Source organism: Cryptomeria japonica, chromosome 6, assembly GCF_030272615.1.
Source record: "Cryptomeria japonica chromosome 6, Sugi_1.0, whole genome shotgun sequence".
In the NCBI taxonomy this organism is placed as follows: domain Eukaryota; kingdom Viridiplantae; phylum Streptophyta; class Pinopsida; order Cupressales; family Cupressaceae; genus Cryptomeria; species Cryptomeria japonica.
This window is the reverse complement of record NC_081410.1, coordinates 18,320,848-18,341,869: the sequence shown is the minus strand read 5'-3', so window position 1 is coordinate 18,341,869 and position 21,022 is coordinate 18,320,848.

The following is a 21,022-nucleotide window of genomic DNA, read 5'->3' as shown; positions in this document are numbered from 1 at the left end:
TTAGCTCGGAATCTGTACTTAACATTAAGTATCAGAACTATCAATATCCACAAAAAAGATTGTCCTTATATGATTTCTTCTTAGGTTGTGGAGAGGAAGATTGTGCTCCATCTTGATGTGGTTTTGACTTAGATTTCTTTTTATTCTTGCCTTTTCCTTGATTACTTTGATTCCCTTTGGTAGCCACCAAATCTTGTGACTTTGAAGATTTGAGAATCCCCATCATGGTCAACTTAGATTTCTCAAGTATCAACATCTCCGTGAATGAATCAAATGAGGGAGAAGTGTATGAGGAACCTTGAGCTAACCTATGGGTGTGAAAGCTAGATACAAAGGTTGCATACTCTGAAGGAAGCTTTTCCAACAAGTTATAAACCAATTGAGCATCATTTTTGTCAATTCCACAATCCTTTAGCTTTTCTCTTAACTCAATTGCTTTTGTGACATAATCTTGGATTGTATCAAAATCCTTGGGATCCAAAGTTGTGAGTTCACTATCAAGCTTGTAGCCCTTAATCTCATAAACTTGAGCATACAATTTCTTAAAAAATATCCCAAGCCTCTTTAATTGTTGTACAGTTATCAATGTGAAAAATGAGGTCATCTGATACATACTTTCTAAGAGTTCCAAGTGCCATAGCATTCTTAGTAAGCCATTCAATTTGAGCATTAGGATCAACCTTAGGATCAGGTGGTGCTGTAATAGTTTCATTTACATAATGAATGAGTCCTTTTTCCATTAGTTTACTCCATGCCTTAATTTTCCATGATGCATAATTATGAGGAGTTAAAAGTGGAAATTTAGGAGAACCCATAGCACCAAAATGAAAAAACACAAGATAGAGAGAGGTACAATCACACAAGACACCCCCCCAAAATGGTGATTTTGGCACTTTATAGTTAGTGCGTATACAATGGGCCACTTGCAAAACAAGGTAAAGTGGACTTCTGATTTTAATTTACAACTTCTCAAAATGAGATCTAAGAGACTTCAACAAATACTGCTAGTGATCTAAACTGAGATCCAAGCAAAATGCAAGTACCAAATATGCCAAAAATGGCCAAATATAGAAAGTACAATTTCTACTTAAAATCACTACAAAAATATGGCAGATTATGAAATTAGATGAAAAAATATGCACTTTCAAAAAAAACGGCACCTGAAAAGGAGTCCATATGAGCCCAAACGAAGCCTCCAAAGTTGTAAAAATTGGGATTTCGCGATTTCCAAAAAACTTGTATTAGAAAATCAGAAAACTCTTGTACCACTGTATATATCATGAAATTCTACCCCAAAAAAAAAATAATTTCTCGAAAAAATGAGTCCGGATGAGTGAGATATCGCTATTTGAAAAATGCCTGCAAAATTATAATTTATGGAAAATTTCCGCCGCAGCGTCAAACTTCAAATGCCTCTAGATTTGGCCTCCGAAGTCCGATTTGGATGAAACAAAAGGCAAAACTAACTTTCTTGGACCTCCTCAATCCAATGGTAACCTCATATTTGACCCATCAAGCTACAATAATAACCTGCAATAGAAAACTCCAAAATACACAACCCCAAATAGCATCAAATTTCTCTCAATTAGCAAACCAATGACACTCTAATGGCTCTGATACCATGTGAGATTTTGCCAAGATCAAGAGGCAATGGAAATCACAAATAAGAGAGACAAAATATATAATAGAAATAAACTGTATTCTATCAAGATGAAAATACTGATCAACTGGATCATCAATCGATCGTTACATACAATCAATATGAACCTCCTTCTATAGGCAAGGCTATATGGATATGTGAGCACACAAACATGACATGTGGCTCAATAAGAAACAAGAGTAGGTAGGAAATGGGTGTGGATAGGTAGGAGAAACAATAAAATATTCCACATGAGGTGGATCACCCACTGAATGTGGAGTGTAACAAGAAGATCACACCATAAAAGGTGGAAATTCTCCTACACGCACTATCCCAATATGGCACAAACACCCAAGTGTCTCATACCCAAACTACTATGAAATGCATGTACCTAAGTAAACTTAGGTAAGGTGTAATAATATCCAAGATAAATAATTATTTACACCAACACTATTAATTAAATCTTATTTAATTAATTTCTTCGTTTCCATCTATTTGACTAAATGAATTACTCAATTTATCTAATTAAATTCACCTAAACCTTTTCTAGCCTTTAATTAAATAAATCACTTTATTTAATTAATTTCCCTTTTCCTTTTAATTAAATTTACATTTAATTAAATCCCCCCACTTGTATTTATACAAGTTGCATCTATTTTGGTTGAAATAAAACATTTTAATTTAAATAAAATTATTTTCCCTCATCCACTTGCATTTTCCTACATCTCCTACTTGCCTCCTAAGCCCCTTCTAGATTCTTCTAATCACTTCCAATATAGCCTAATTCATCTCCTAATCATTGTCACATTCCTAAGTAAAAGGAAGTTACTTCTCAAAAATTGTGATGTCCCCATCTAAACAATCGAAATATGATAATGCCATTCTAAAATAGAATTTAATAATAAATAATAATACAATTAAAAAATATAAAAAATAATAAAAAAAAAAAAATATATATATATATATATATAAACAAATAAATGAATAGAATGAACTAAATACGATATTAATAATAATAATAAACAAGATTCAATATATAATTTATATTCATTAAATATTAATATTAATTACATATTCATCAATTAATAATATAAATTATACAATATTATATTATTATAAAACACAAATAAAAAGTTCTCACCGGTTCCTTGAGTTTGATTGATGTTGCTAGCATATCAAATGATAAACTTAGGGCAGACCAGATCTGACGCATGTCAGAATGGTCTCCCTTGCAAAAGTATAAAAAATCCTTCCAAGTGAAATACGAACCATACAATTATGGTGATGATGACCTTTTGGTGGTGATTCATTAAAATGATTAATCTCTTATATTTATATGAGAAAACAAAGGTGACAGCTTGATCAATAAAGATAGCAGTGATATTAATATTCGATACAAGCATAGAAGATAGCATTTGATAAAAAGAAGACCGGAATTAGTCAACGACCATAATAAGTATCAACGAATGACATATCCTAAACAAGATACGATTATAAATGAGAATTGATAATAAATTACCTTGAAGACTAGACGGAGAGTTTATGATCCTTCAAAGCTACGTAAGACTGCAAGAGATACCCATGGTAAATAATTATCAAAGGCAATCATTCAAGACTAAGGCATAAACCTTTGATAATCTACCTTACCCTTAACAGAGATCATTTTTATGTTAACAAAGGAGATTAATACCAAGGAGATTCATACCAAGGAGACCTCATGATAACTAATTACCATTCGTTAAACATAACAACCAGTCATATGATTTTAATGGAGTCCGATAATGGATTATATAATAACAATAGCAAACAAGAGGTGTGATTGGAATAATGAAGTGACACGATCCTGTAACAAAGCATACTCTTTAGCTCTCAAAGAGCACAACCATTCAATTTTGAAGAGTTATATAAGACAAATCAAATCATTCATTCCAGAGGGGAGGCGGGGGGAAAAAAGGAGGAAGGACTCCTACGGGTTGGAGAGAAGTTCTGGAAGCTACGACAGCAAGTAAGTAAGGAGGGAATATGTTATAAATATGAATGATAAACATGTTATTATATATGTGAATGAATATAAAATAAATACTTAATACATATATTAGTGAATATAGTAATGAACAAGTTTAACACATATGTTAGTGAATACAGTAATGAACAGTTTGGTATTATATATGTTAATGAATATGAATGATGAACATGATACTACATGTGTTGAGGAATATAAATAATGAATACCTTAATACGTATATTAATGAATATAGTAATGAACAAGTTTAATACATATGTTAATAAATGATTTTCAAATGTTAATGAATATGAATAGACATATGTTAATAAATACATATCAATGAATAGTTAGGAATATAAGTTAATAAATGTGAATATTTGATAATGGACATTTTCTGAATATATGTTATGGAATACATGCCAAGTTAGGGATATGTAAATGTGAATGGAAAGTAGTAATCAATTATGAAAATTTAATATAAAAGTGATTATATGATGGAGGCTATAGGGAGGAAACTCCCTTAGTCTAAGGGAGGGATTATGATAATCCCTAGGGCAGTATATATTCTGAACATCTATATGCATATGTATGGCTTGTTTGACTAAGTTCAACTAAGAAGAGACGGATCTGGCCGGTCCCCTCTAAGGACTTGGATGATGGAGGCATCACCCAAGGCAAGGAATAGACAAGGGTCTTCCTTGGATGGCTTGGGTGTAAGAGGTTACACCCAAGATAGGATTCGAACTCATCTTCGATTTCCTGGAGGGCTTGGAACCAAGGGGTTCCAAGAGGGTGAGCTTCATGGCTACCTAAGGACATCTTGGAACCAAGGGGTTCCAAGAGGGCAAGCTTCACAACCACCTAAGGACATACTTTCGTATGGCATTCGTATCCTTTTTTATTAGATGAAAATTATGATTATGTTAATTAAGTATTAAAGATAGATTGCAAATTAAAAATGGTTTATATATATATATATATATATATATATATATATATATATATATATATATTCATATGTTGTATTCTAACCATTTTTTTTGCCAGACAGTAATCTCTAACTAGTAGGGACATTACAAAAACCTCCAAAGTCTTCAATAACCATTAAAGGCTTTATGTCTTCAAATGGTTAACCTCTAAAGTCTTCCAAACCATTAAAGGCTCTTACATAACCATTTATGGTTAACTCACCTTTGACCTTTGGTTAAAGACTTTCCTCTAACTTCACCATCTTTTTTTACTCAAGGGTTTCATCAAGCACTTATGGCTTTGACCATAGTTATCCATTTAACCCTTGCACAAGAGTTTACCCCTTGGGTAAAATCTTTATCCATTGGATAACCCTAACCTAACCTTAAACCTTACCTCCTAAGGTAACCTTCATGTCTTCTCAGGTATTTAATGCCTCTTGCATCTCCTCTCGAGCAACCTCTTGTTGACAATTGTCACCATTTCATTGGTGAAAATTGTAAACATTGATTGATTAACTTTCAATCCTAGCCCTTGTTAAGATTATTTAATCTTAACCATCCATTGCCCGATTTTCCCTATAAATAGAGCTCTCATTCTTCATTTTTCATATAGATCCAAGTTTCATGCATCTACATTATAGCCTAATTTACTAAGCATTTTAGCCTCTCTTTGTTAAAATATCATCATAAACATTTAGAAGCATTTAATTCCATATCATAGAATATTCATGCTAGCATATCATGTTAGGATAATTTGTTAATCTTATTATCATATTAATAACCTCATCTTAACTTAATCATCATAGCTTTAACATATCATATAGATCTTAGAATGCATTCATGCATATAGATCACAATATCACTCGTTCTTGGAGTTGTCATTCCTAAGTCATTTGCTCAATGATTTGAGAGAAAAACATTGACTTTAGGGATCATGTGAGATAGAGAACAATGGGACACCCCTTGGGAAGTTAAACTTGTTTAAATTATTTTATACTTGCATTAAGAGTCTCATTGGTATGTAGGTAATTTGATCTCAATTTATTCGTTTTGATCACCACATTTTCCTGCGTATAGATACAATAGTATGCAAAAACCATGACACCAAAGCCCGAGATGGGAAAACCTTGTACACAAAAATTGATTGTTGGATCCTAGGGATTCTAGGGAACATCTGAGGTGTTCCCTTGGCATTGATAGTGAGTAGTGGTGGTGTCAATTATATTAGTTTGTGTGCCTTTGTCTGTAGGAGGTCAATCATCACACCTAGGATTGAGGAGATGATCGAGATTGTCTTGTGAAGACTTGTAAAGTATTATGGAGTCTTGTAAGGGTCAAAACACTTTCTAATCATCCCTAACATGTTCCAAGACTTCCTCTAGGGTTGAACAATATTTTGGAACCTAAATCTTTTACTTATGCATCATTGAGTTGTGACAGGATGTTGTAAGTTTGGAGTTTGGGCTAGTGGACTTATACAAGTTCTTAAAGCTCATCTAAAATGTTTAAAAAATAATATATTTCATCTTTATTAGCTCATTTCCTCAAGGGTTCCTTGGCGTGGAATTACAAAATGGCATTTCTTAGTACAATGATATACTCTAGGCTCAAGATGGTATTTAAGACCCACCATGGACTCATTCTAACCATGATCAAATGGTTCATTATAGACAATTTTTCTAGTGGTAGAGAATATATATAGAGTTAATATTTATATTTCCTTCTATTTTTGTGTCCCTCTTGGACCTTGGTGAAGATAAGAAGATGGTGAGGGCTCTGGCTTAGGTACTTGTGAAGAGGCTTGAAGGTGGTGTTATATGTTGTGAGGTTGAGCATGGTAATTCTATTTGTAATAGGATCTTTATCCAGCTCAAGAGGAGCACAATGAAATCATCTGGCATATCTTTCTAGAAAATTTTCATTGGTTGACTTTCTTCCAACACTATTTGAAAGTGGCAAAAAATTGCACTCCTTTCTAAAAAGAGCACCAAATTTGAGCCAATGTGTGGGATATAGTGGTTGTTTCATTTCATTTACAAAGAAGTTAAATATTGACATAATGGTAGGATTACTTTATTTATATGTGTAATTAGGGATATATGCCATTTTTTGAAACCAACAGAAGATGGGTCTAGTTGCAATGTATAAAGAAAGATGGGCAAGGATAGTGAACTTATAGGCCTATAGTTCTAGCCTAATTTTTACAAATGGGCCTTAGCCTTACAAGGAAAAATATATTTTTCCATATATTTTATAATATAACTGGGAGCAGTTCCCATTACTGTAGTTTAGGTATAAAAAATTATTTTTTGACTAGCTACAATAATCCACTTTAAATATTTCTTATCTCTTCACAAATTTACAGTAATCAATGCACTTATTCAACTATTTTTTTTTTCTAAAAACTTCCTACTGAGATTTTTAATCCATTAAGAATATAGGTTCTAAAATATTTTTATCCATTCAATATGTAGCATCATAAATTGTACGCACTTGCTAGGGTGGTACAATTTCACACCTAGTTTAGCACCCGCCTTGGCGCATCTTGCACTTTGCATCGCATTTCCCCTTTAGCACTTAATTAATCAAATTAATTAGGTCTAAGGTCCTATTTCACCATCTTCCACATCATAAAGTTGGGCCCTTTCATTAAAGTGTGCCCCTTTCATTTTGTTCCTCCAATACATCATTTAATCAAAAACCCTAATTAGGTCCTATTTTGAACTTGGGGGCTTGATTTAGGGGGTCAAAACATCTCGAAATCACCTGTAACTTCAGGATTCTCTCTAAAATCATCATATCCGATGGCCCTGAAAATTTGGTGAAAAGTTGTCGGGACCATGGCGCCCGGAGTGCACACGGTCCCGGACATTTTTCCCAAAATTTTAGGAGCGCAATCCAATCATAAAATAAAGCTTAACCCCAAGAAATTGGTGGGAGATTCAATCTCTAGGTCGGCCAAAAGTTGAAATTAAGACCTAGGGTTTCATATATAAGAGCTCTCTTTCTTCATTTGAAAGGATCCGAATATTTTGGTTTCAGGGACCTTCTATGCAGCGAAAGAGCAGATCTTTGAAGACGTCAACAACATTCAACATCCACCCATCAAGCATTCATCAATTTCATTCATCCATTTAGGGCTTTGAAGACATTGAAGAGCAATAGGGGATTACCGACTGAAGATTGGCTTGTACCCCTCCCTTGGGGTTGGGTATGATTTCATGTTGTTTTCATGTCTTTGCATAAGCCTCATGGTATCATTTGTATTCATGCTTTAGATCACTTTGCATCTTGATTTGGAGCATTTACATTATCATTTACAAGCAATTAGGGTTTACTTTCTAGGTTGCTCTAGTTTGCTTACTTGCATTTTAGGATCTTGCACACACACAAGGTCTGCACACACACTACTTTTACAATACAACTTGGCTATTCGTGGAGGTGGAAATCACCAAAGTGGGGGTTTGACTAAGGCAAAACCCTATATAGCCACCCACCATACCTTTTCAGATATAAGTGCAGATTTCGAGATTCGAAGGACGCCGCAAATTACAGATCCGACGGAAGCGGACCGAGACAGAAATTCACACCAAATTCCAACCCAGAAGACCAGGACAGGGGCATGGGGTGCCCTGGTCCTACCAGGACAGGGGCGCTGGGCGCCCTGGTCCTTCTGTCAAACAGTAAGTTTCAGACAGCTTTTCAGGTGGCAAAACATCAATTTCAAGGGCAGAATCAGGGCAGTGGCGCCCACGCCCCCGTCCTGAACATTTCCACTCAAATTTTAACTCTAGGTACACATCTACATTCTTATCTTGTCCTTGTGTTTATAGCTTTCCATTGTTTAATCTCAATTCTGCAATCTTGTTCATACTTGCACTTTAGGGTTAGGAGTTGAACTTGCATCATTTTATCTTTCAATTACAACAAAGGAATAGAAACCCTAATAGGTAGCCCGTGGCTCTCTCTTCCACAAAAAGAAGTAGCCAATTGTGTGATACCTCTAGGCTCTTTTGTATTCCGCAATGTGTGTCAAAAGGTAGGATTAGGGTATGTTAGCCTAGTCTCGCTTTTTCCCCTACACATTTTGGTGAACCTGACGTGAATCTTATTATTGCTTTCTCTTGCATTGCATTTGTTAGATCTAGATCTAGATTTAGTGTGTGTCATTTAAGTTTCATTTTCAATAAAAATAAAAATAAAAGAGAGTGTGTTTCTTTGTTTCTTTGCATCGTGTGTTTAAGTTTTATGCAATCTTTATTTCAAAATGTCAGATTTTTATTTGCAAGATGTTCATATTTATGATGATGTATGCAATTATGTTGATTATGAGTATAGCCAAGATGAATTAGATGAAGCTTTGGATGAGTTTTTGAACCCTAAAGATACCCAACCTTCATTTTACCATAAACTCATAAACATTGTTACTATGCCATTTCGTTGTGATGAGAAAGATAAGTCGAATGATTCCTCTCAAGGGTACATTCCTATCAACTCTTCCACTAAATCTAGTAACATGGTTGTTTTCAATGATCCCCTCTATGAAGAGATGTCTCCTTTTGAATCAAAAGATAAACCTTTTAATAGATATGATCATGCTTTGTTGGATGATGCCCTTGATGACTTTGTGGCTCCTAAAAAACACTCCCTTCATGAGGATCCTTTTGTGCAAGAAGATGACATTATCCCTACATTTCCTAGTGATGGCATTTCCTTTTCCAACAAAATTCCCACTAGAGATGATGAATTAATGATAAACGCTTACCCTTCTCTTAAAGTTGGTCTTACCCATAAGTATCCCTTAGAGAAAGAAGATGAAATAATAAGCAATTTCCTTAATTCTCTCTCCCCTAAAGATCATATTGAACATATTTTGAGGAAAGAGGATGAGTTTAACACATCTATTAATGCTCTCCCTCCTAAGGATGAGGAATTAATAAACAATGTTATCTCCTCTCCCGAAATTAACAATACTTCAAACATTCCTTTCAATCACTTCACTATTTGGGATGACCCATTAGAAGAAGGTGTAGATTATCCTCTACCCCATGAGAGAACCCTAGCCAAAGGGGATGAAATCAAGATTGAAAACTCCCTTGATAGTTTCTCACCTTCCTTGAATCTCAATTATTCTCCCTCTAAAAATAAAACATCTCCCTCTCCTCAACTTGGTTCTACTCATAAGGATACCCTAGTTCAAAGCAAGATGGTTAACATCTCTTTCAAAGATCTCCCTCTCAAAAGTGAGACTTTAGAGAGTAATGTTGATCCTTCTCCTAGAGAGTTTATTCCCCATGTAGATCCTTTGGTGATAGAGGATGATATGACCTTTCCTAGTATTACTCTTCCTACTAGAATATCAATGCCCACCCCTTGTCTCTCTCCTAAAATTGATTTAATCCGTGATAGGATTTAGTGCAAGAGAAGACTATTAATAATTCTTCCAACACTTTTTTTCATTCCTCTAAACCATCCTCAATCAATTTGATACATGTGAATGAAACACCTAACAAACCTCTCTTCATTGTCCAAGGTGCTTGTCCTTTTCAAAATTCTCAACCTTTAACTAAGCCTATCTTAGTGGTTCAAGGTGGTTATGCTAATGATTCTTTTTGCACTCCTAAGAAACCTATTATTACTGTGCAAGGAGGTTATTCTACTAAGAGCCCTTATGAGTATGCTAAGCAACTGACCAGAGAGAGTTATAATGCGGTTGCTCATACCTATAACACAAGAAACAATAGGCAACCTAATCCTCCTCCAGTTATCCCAACTTCACTTCCTCCTTCCCAACCTATTCTTCCTCAAGCTCCTCGTATTTCACAAATGCTTAGTAAGGACTATGATCTTATTGAACAACTTAAAACTACTCCGGCTAAGATTTCTATTTGGGATTTAGTTCAAACTTCACCTGCCTATCATGGGATGTTACAAGATGCTTTAAAAAATTTAGATGTCCCACCTACAATGACACCTAATAATAATAATAATAACATGGCTTCCCAGATTGATTCTACAAGCAAACCCAAAGCTCAAATTGTGTTCACACAAGATGAGTTACCTTCTCACGAAATTCAAAATCAATATGATCCTCTTATGATTGTAGTCATTATCAATGAAAGTGTTATAATATGAACCCTTGTGGACAATGGATCTGGCCTTAATGTTTGTAGTATTGATTTATTGGACAAGCTTAATGTGGATCATTCTCTCATTAAACGTTCTTCTATTTCTATTCGAGGCTTTGATAATGTGGGTAAAGAATGTTTGGGTATCATAATCTTACCTATTATAGTAGGTCCTGTTACTTTACCTACACCTATTCATGTCATCTCTGGTAATTTGACTTACAATCTTCTATTAGGGAGACCTTGGCTTCATAGTATGCAAGTTGTCCCCTCAACTTTGCATGGGCGAGTCAAATTCATTTATGACAATATAACATACACCTTGCTAGCTAATACTAATCTTCAAGAACCATTACGAACTGGATCTTCTTGTTCAACTACTTCCAATCCTTCTACCACTTCAAATGCATCTACTTCCTTTAAGGATTTTGTCCCCTCTAGTACTCTTGATCCTTCTACTCAATCTGAATCTTCTCCCAGAGATATCTTTTCTCCCGAAAAGGCTCTCTTGGATGATGATTGGGGATCTTTAGACTTTAACCCTACTTTTGTAGGAGAATATAGAGTGCCTAAGATGGAGAAGGGGAAATCTAAGGAAGAAACTAAAGAGAAGCCCATTTTGTCTAAGCAATTCAGTAACAACTTTGTGGCTACCTCCGATTCAAATAACTCTTCAACATCTTCCTCTAATACAAATAGCACTGAGACCTATGGGGCATCACCATCCCTCTCTGATTTAGCATCCCTTCATGGTCGTGGTTTTCACATTTTGGCTAAGAGTGGCTATAGTGGAAATGGTTGTGGCACAAATGAACAAGGAATTAAAGTTCCTTTAGAACATAACATGCATGAATATTCATTTGGACTTGGATATAATCTTTCTAAGCCCACCAAAGCATCTAAAAGACCATCTCTCAATGTGAATGCTATATTTAGTAGTGATGATGATCTCACTTCAACTAAATCATCTTCTACTTCTATCAACTCTCATTCCCCTCATAAGGAAATCTTGGCGATGAACAAATCTCTTTATGACTCCCCTCAAATTTCTAAATCCACTTATGAATCTTTATCTCCTATTCATCATAAAGTCCTTTCCTCGAGGGATAAGGCTCTAATAAATTACACTCATCCCTCTTCTAAGATTTCTTGTGACTTTTCTTCTTCAATTTTTATCATTTTATACATGTTTTTGATCTCACTTATAGTTGAGCATTTAGCATGTCATATTCAAATACCTCATTCAATCTATCATGTCTTTAAATAACATTAATGGCTATTATGTTGCTCATCATTATGTGACATTGGTAGCTCATTTACTAGGGGCTCATTGTCATTCATGATGGTACAATTTCAAGTGCAATCATATTTTTGAAGCAACATATTAGCCTAATTTTCTATGTTATCTCTTGTTCCTATGGGGACAAGAGTGACTTCATACATCTCTTCCTTTTATGGTTAAAATTTCCCTTTGGGGTAATAGTGTGGAAATATTGATCATCTTTTCTTTAGAATCCTCTTTTCCTAGATATGGGAGAAGATGTGTATTCTCTTTCTTATCCTACCCACTTCTTGTGAGGAGCATTTTACATACATTAATGTCTTGCTTGCATGAACTCATGTGAGTATGTAGTACATTTTGCTTATGTCTAAATCTCTCCCTAGAAGATTGTGTAAGTCCTTCTCATTGTCCTTATCCTTGGGAGGCAATGATCTTTCCTTATTTTTATCTAAGGATCCACTTTTTCCTATTTCGTGGATGGTGTGAACTTTATTACTTGATGTTATTCCTTGTATGCATTTGTTGTTGTTTGTTCAAGGATTCTCTCTTACAAGAGGTGTAAGTCCTTGACTACAACCTCGTTTGCACTTGGTAAAATACATCCATAATGAATTCACTCTCCCAATTGGGTTAAAAAGAGCGTCATCCTTCATTAAGAATCACTTTCACCTCGCAAAAGAAGGAAGTATTGCATTCTTATTCTCTTCTTTGTCTTATTCTAGAAGATGTTATATTTGTCTAAGACAATTCCTCTTGGGGATAGGTGTTTTTTATACAAAGATCTCTTCTCCTCTAAGGATCTCCTTTACACATACTACAAGATAACCTTTTTCAACTATCTTATCTTTTCTTCTCTTTGCATTTTGTTTCCATTTACATCCTTCATCTTGTGTTAGAGAACTCTCAAATCCTCACACTCTTTGTCGTGTTCAAATTGAGATTTAGTCCTCTTTCTTACCAAATGATTCTCCATTAGTTTTTGATCTCATATCAAATCTTCTTGTGAGCGTTTGTCATCAATATTCTTTAACAATTCGAAGTGGTAAACATGATACCCTGTTTCAACTCACTAAAATTAGCAAGCCGAAACAGGGGGGGCATATAGCTACCCTCAAATTTTCATCACCTTCCTTAGTAAGCATTAGGTGATTTTGTGATCTAACGTGTGTTTTGTAGGGTGCGGTTCCTAACTGTGTACTGCAGATACCGCTGGGGGCTTCGTTTGACAGACTTATGGATATATCCTTTTTCAAATAATGTTTACATTTCTGTACTTTAGCTTGCATATGCACGTAGTACTCATATGATCGCTAAAGTGGGGGCTAAATGTAGCATCATAAATTGTATGCACTTGCTAGGGTGGTACAATTTCACACCTAGTTTAGCACCCGCCTTGGCGCATCTTGCACTTTGCATCGCATTTCCCCTTTAGCACTTAATTAATCAAATTAATTAGGTCTAAGGTCCTATTTCATCATCTTCCACATCATAAAGTTGGGCCCTTTCATTAAAGTGTGCCCCTTTCATTTTATTCCTCCAATACATCATTTAATCAAAAACCCTAATTAGGTCCTATTTTGAACTTGGGGGCTTGATTTCGGGGGTCAAACAATCTCGACATCACCTGTAACTTCAGGATTCTCTCTAAAATCATCATATCCGATGGCCCTGAAAATTTGGTGAAAAGTTGTCGGGACCATGGTGCCCAAAGTGCACACGGTCCCGGACATTTTTCCCAAAATTTTAGGAGCGCAATCCAATCATAAAATAAAGCTTAACCCCAAGAAATTGGTGGGAGATTCAATCTCTAGGTTGGCCAAAAGTTGAAATTAAGACCTAGGGTTTCATATATAAGAGCTCTCTTTCTTCATTTGAAAGGATCCGAATATTTTGGTTTCAGGGACCTTCTATGCAGCGAAAGAGCAGATCTTTGAAGACGTTAACAACATTCAACATCCACCCATCAAGCATTCATCAATTTCATTCATCCATTTAGGGCTTTGAAGACATTGAAGAGCAATAGGGGATTACTGACTGAAGATTGGCTTGTACCCCTCCCTTGGGGTTGGGTATGATTTCATGTTGTTTTCATGTCTTTGCATAAACCTCATGGTATCATTTGTATTCATGCTTTAGATAACTTTGCATCTTGATTTGGAGCATTTACATTATCATTTACAAGCAATTAGGGTTTACTTTCTAGGTTGCTCTAGTTTGCTTACTTGCATTTTAGGATCTTGCACACACACAAGGTCTACACACACACTACTTTTACAATACAACTTGGCTATTTGTGGAGGTGGAAATCACCAAAGTGGGGGTTTGACTAAGGCAAAACCCTATATAGCCACCCACCATACCTTTTCAGATATAAGTGCAGATTTCAGGATTCGAAGGACGCCACAAATTACAGATCCGACGGAAGCGAACCAAGACAGAACTTCACACCAAATTCCAACCCAGAAGACCAGGACAGGGGCGTGGGGCGCCCTAGTCCTGCCAGGACAGGGGCGCTGGGCGCCCTGGTCCTTCTGTCAGACAGCAAGTTTCAGACAGCTTTTCAGGTGGCAAAACAACAGTTTCACGAGCAGTTTCAGGGGCAGAATCAGGACAGTGGCGCCCGCGCCCCCGTCCCGAACATTTCCACTCAGATTTTAACTCCGGGTACACATCTGCATTCTTATCTTGTCCTTGTGTTTATAGCTTTCCATTGTTTAATCTCAATTCTGCAATCTTGTTCATACTTGCACTTTAGGGTTAGGAGTTGAACTTGCATCATTTTATCTTTCAATTACAACAAAGGAATAGAAACCCTAATAGGTAGCCCGCGGCTCTCTCTTCCACAAAAAGAAGTAGCCAATTGTGTGATACCTCTAGGCTCTTTCGTATTCCGCAATGTGTGTCAAAAGGTAGGATTAGGGTATGTTAGCCTAGTCTCGCTTTTTCCCCTACACACAATAATTGATTTAATTTCCTTAGGATCCATATTTAGATCATTACTAGAAATAACAAAACCAAAGTATATTATAATTTCCTATTTCATAAAACTACATTTATTTCAATATTCATTGAAATTTCTACAATACTACCCCAATGTGCTCCAAGTATTTTTATTTATTCATTAAAAAAAATGTCATCTAAATATAAAATATTGTTTTTACCAAGATATGGTTTCAAAACTTCATTGATGAGCCTCATAAAAAGTACTAGGTTCATTTTTCAATTATTCAATTCATATAACCAACCACTCACACGAAAAAGATTTTGTCTTGAATGTAAATTTTCATTTGTCTACTTATTTGATTTTGATTTTTTAATGCACACTCTATAAGTCTATCTTACTAAATTTATTTTTACCACTCAAACAATCCATAAGGTCATCCATCCTTGGTAATATAAACTTATAGTTGATAGCAATAATGCTAATTTCTCTAGAGTCCATATAATTCTCTATTCTCCACCTTTATTTGGTGCTTATATTATTGTTATGTGTGTTTATTTATGGATTTGCATGGTTAGAAACTCCTTCATTAGACCCTCCTTCTATGACCCACCAATTTAGGTGTTTATATCCCAAACAAGGGATGCAAAGCATCAAGTTCCTGCCAATAGTGTTGATAGAAGAGGCAAGAGAGAGAGGGAGATAAATATATATAGAGGAAAAGATGTTCAAAAGGACAGAGTAAGATGGATATGGATAAATAAAGATAGAATGAGGGAGTTAATGAGAGAGAGGGAGATGGAGAGATAGAAAGGTAAAGATATAGGAGATGACATATAGAGAGAAGTAGAAATATACATAGAGAGATGGAGAGAGAAAGAGAGACATTGGATAGATGAAGTGAATAAGAAAGAATTATCTAGATAATGAGATATAGATAGAGAGGGAGAGGGGAGATTTGAAGAAAGAGATAGAGGGGTAAAAAGTGATAAATAAATAGAGAGATGGAGATAGAGATAAGGAGGGAGAAACAAAGAGTTTTTGTGTGAGGGAGAGAGATATAGAGATAGAATTAGAGAGGGACAAACATGGTGTGTGTGTGTGTGTGTGTGTGTGTGTGTGTGTGTGTGTGCGTGCGAGAGATGTGGAAATTGAGATAGAGATAGGGAGAGAGAAATAGAGTGAGAGAGAGAGTGAGGGAGAGAGATATAGAGATAGAAATAGAGAGGGACAAACATGGTGTGTGTGTGTGTGTGTGTGTGTGTGTGTGTGTGTGTGTGTGTGTGTATGTGAGCGAGAGATGTGGAAATTGAGATAGAGATAGGGAGAGAGAAATAGAGTGAGAGAGAGAGAGGGGGGGAGAGGAGGAAAGGAAGGGGAGAGAGAGTGATGGAGAGAGATGGGGGGATGGAAGGAGAGAGGAAGGAGAGACAAAGAGAGAGGGAGAGATGATACATAAATAATATGATTATATTGAAGGTGATTATTGCACTCATTTACTATTATATTATAAGATAAAAAAATTTATAATATTATTTTACAAAATAATTTTACATTATAAAAATAAAAATAAAATATAAAACCAAAAAATTCTTTTCATAAAATTAAATCATTTATTTTTTATTTATTTAAACAATAAGGCATATTTTAAAAATAAAATAAATAATAAAAAAGATTTAAATGTTACTATTAAAACATATTTAAAATCAATAGTATTTGTGAGATAATTTTTTTAATACTTTATAAAATTATTATTTTAAATTTCTTCAAATTCTATACAACCTTATCTTAAAATTTTGATTGTATTTTATATATAAAATATTGCATGACCATCATATTTAGCCCCTATTTCTTCTTTCAATAAAAAATAAATAAAAATGTAAGCTCTCTTCACCATCACAATTCTCTCATGACAAAATCATAAAAAGAATATAAATGTAAACATGTAAAAATGATCATTGTCCCAAGTTAAAAACATTTTTTATTTAGTTTTTTTTTTTTTGAAATAATATTATTAAAATAAATATATAAATAAAATATATTAAGTGGCACTGCCACAGGTTTTTAAAAAAAAAAATTATTAAAATCTTTAAAATAAAGCCTTCAAGCAGCTGTGGAGTAGGGTGACAGCATTGGGGAAATAGAGAAACCATGGAGGCAAATTTTATGTTGAATACACGCAAGCAGTTATGCCCTTTATTTGGTGATGTGACAGAAAGAAGATTAAGAGGAATGTTTTTATTCCAAGATGAAAGACCAATCAGTGTGTGCAGTTAATTCTGGGAAAGGTGTTTGGAAATCTAAGACATAGATACAGAACAAACATGGATGTTTATTTGTTAATTATGGCATGGGGATTGGATGTGGGTGAGTCAGTGAAAAAGGTTATGGAATCAATTGTGTATAGTGACTACCTGAACGGAATGGACTCAATCCTTGAGTGGGTTGTATTAGGGGTAGGGTTTGATGTTCATGAAGGAATTGAAAATACACCATATGAACATTTGGGGAAATCCATTCCCTTTGTTCGCTCGTTGGAGGGATGTTGCAAAACACATCACAGAGCAGAGGCCAAACATTGTTGGGAAGCTTGAAAGGTCTTTGTGCAATTAATGGAAATTGAAGTGTCGATTCAATAGGCTAAGGAAAAAGTGGAACCCTTGAAGGGAAGAGTGTTGCAGTCGCGGAAGAGGAAGAGGGCGAGTAGGCAGGTGAAAGCTGCAGACCCGGGGAGTTCACATGGTGCATGCAATTAACTTTCTTTTTCCTGCAATGAAACTCAAAGTTTTTTAGGTTAGTCTGTGTTTACATTCTTTTGGGTTTAGCAATGTTCATTTTAATTCTCTAGTTTAATCGGGCAATGAAGGCGGATGATGTCAAATTAGGTTTGTTAAAAAATTTAACTAGTTTTGCGAGCGATTTTTTGAGCTCGACAATGATGTAATGGTCTGAACAGGGTTGTTTGGGGTTGATGGTCATGCATGGACATATGTTTTTGTTTTTGAGTGGTTTTTTTGGGGTTGTTTTGTGGATGTTGGGAAGCTTATTTTATAAATTGTGATTTACTTTTTGAATTGAACAAATAAAAACCTTATTACCGAGCAAAAAAAAAATCTTTAAAATAAAAAACAATATTTCTAAATTTCTAAATATATAATAAATTATTTATAAATATAATGTTATAATTAAATGAAACCTAAAAATATAAGTATAAAAGATTTCAATTAATTTTTTAAATAAATATAATGTATAATTTTTTATTTATTTCATGAATTATTTTATCCTAAAAAGTGCAACTAACCTTAAATCTATGTGGATTTTTAAAAAACACATGAAAAAAGATAAAAATGAAAGATGGGTAAAAAAGGAAAAAGAATGCGTAAGAAGCCAAGGTTGGGTCCCCATGCCACTGCATATTTTATTTTAGTTAGGAGTGGTTGCTTAATATTTTAAGGAGTAAAGGAGTAAATTGTGGAACAAGTGGCCCCATGAAAATTGTTTTTTCTGCTTATTTTTAAACAGACAATTTAAAGTTAATTTTTTTAACTAATCCAAAAATTCTTTAAAAATACCAACTTTTCTTAAATCTCTCACATTGTGTTGCTAACAATTGCAATATGATTTATTTTACCATAGATTTGAAGAGCAAAGATCATTCAGACAAACATCCTCTAGTCTCTGCAACACGCACAATGAAGGTATGATTTTGCAGTATGCACTGTCAAGGTATGATTATTAAATTATTTTAATTTATAACAACATATGCACATAAATTTTGGAGGGAAAAAATAGAGGTAAATGTGAAAGGTATGGAAGTATCTATAGTTTATAAACTATATGCCAATTCTTGGTTATGTTTTCATTTCGACAAAGGGGATGCCTTGTTATGCCCTTGGTAATGTTTTCACTTGGATCTACTAAATACACAGAAATATGCTTATAACGATATTGATATTGTTCTAGTCTAGATAACTAAGGACAAGGATATTGATAATGCTTTCATTTACGATATATATATATATATATATACTATTGTAGCTTCTATCATAATCACGATATCTCCTTTTACACATCTTACGATAATGCATATACTCTAGTGGTAGTTTTCTTGTATTAGCATTCAGATATGACTTATCAGGTATGAATTATGGCCATCCATGGATATAATTACCTTCAGTATGCAGGTGCAGTAAGTATCGTTGTGTTCTAGACTGTACCGTGGAACTAGCCTATTTGGTTTATTTTTCATTGAATCATTTCCCTTAAGATACTCCATTGATTATATTTTTAGGTAGCAAATAAGGTGCTAACATGGAAAACAAGACAAATGGAAGATGTCAGTTATGCAATGTGCGAGTTTACTTCTCACAAATGTTATTGTAACCTGGGTAATCTTTCATCTTGCAGTCAACATTAAAAGGAATTCTTTGTTGTCTTAATATAAAAGATGCCTTGGTTGCAATAGCAATAGTGGAAAGTGTACTGAAAGCTATTTTATATGAAAGTTGTGTTTTTTCGGTACTAACAAATCATGAAGTGGTATGTCATAGAGTTGTGTTGAGATTTTATTTTGCAGGTGACAGTGCTAGCTAGAAGCTTGTGAATTAAGATAAAGGATGCAAGTTTCTATAGAGATTGGAGGCAGAATGTTGAAAGGAGCATCCATGTGATGGGACATTTGCATTATAATAGTTAGAAGAGAAAAGCACTTGGACCGATACGAGTCTTCTTAGCCAAGGATGAAAGGCTTAAGAAGGAAATTATGTAATTTTTTAAATGTTGTAGAGTTTCAGAATCATTATTTGACTGGGCTTAATGTCTCAAGAAAGGCTGGAGGTTTTCTCTTCTCTGCTCTTTCCTACCAGCGCCCGCACTAAGCGAAGAATGTAATCTTGTTTATAATTTAATAAAATATTCTGGCTTCGGCCTTTTACCAAGCAAAAAAAAATATATAGATTTTAAATTAAATAGATCATAAAATAATAATATTAAGGTCAAATAATAATATTCTGGCTTCGGTCTTGTTACAAGCAATTGTCAATATTATTGCTACTCGAGATGCTTTAATCATCAAATTTTTGTTCATCTTTTTTTTTATGATTTTTAAGGAGATTCCTTCTAACTTACAACATTTGTATGTCTATTGAAATAATCCAATTATTTAGAGAAATATTAACCTCCATTATTTGATCTTAATATTATTTTTAATGATCCATTTAATTTAAAATCTATAAAATTACCAAACACACTAGACTTAAATTCTTCAAAAACTAAATCAAATTAAAATATGAGCAATAATAATAAATGAAACACAATAGCAATATATACCAATTGAAACAACATTCATATAAGACCAAATAATCACTATAAATAACTCCAATAATAATTTTAGTCTAGTACTATGATAATTATTAAACTTCTTTATTTAATTTTCTAAATACTATGCTCACAACATCAAAATTCATAAATAAACAAATAAACCATCCACCATATATTTTCAATCAAAGCCTTTAGTCCTTTTTAACCAATGTGGCCCAACCTATGGTACCACGATATAGATAAATTAGTGTTTTATGTAAAATTGGTGGAGTTACAATATATTGTTGCCTCCCACTTAAATAAATGTACAACATGAATTTCCCAAGTAGCTAGCACTATATTCATTCAAGACAACCTACAAACACTCTTTTCAAATGCCCACTAACACCATTCCTCTTTAAAACCAAAATTATTTTTTATGAGGTTAGGAATAAATGTTATCAGAAGTCAGATTTATAAGCATATCACATTTAAAATAATTATAATCTAATAGCTATTAGGTTATTAATAATTTATGAATGAGGCTCATTGAATAGGTGTGACTAATACCCTTTAAGTATTTTTTCCACTCTTTCTCCTATGTTTAAGGAGATTCTCTCCCATTTGAGAGAGTATGAATTCTGAGATTTCATAGCAAGTTATATCACTATGTACAAACTTTATTATTGACCATGTGGAAGTAAAGAGAAGTGTCCCCAAGTTTAGTCTATATTTAATAGATTATATTTTGTAATTTT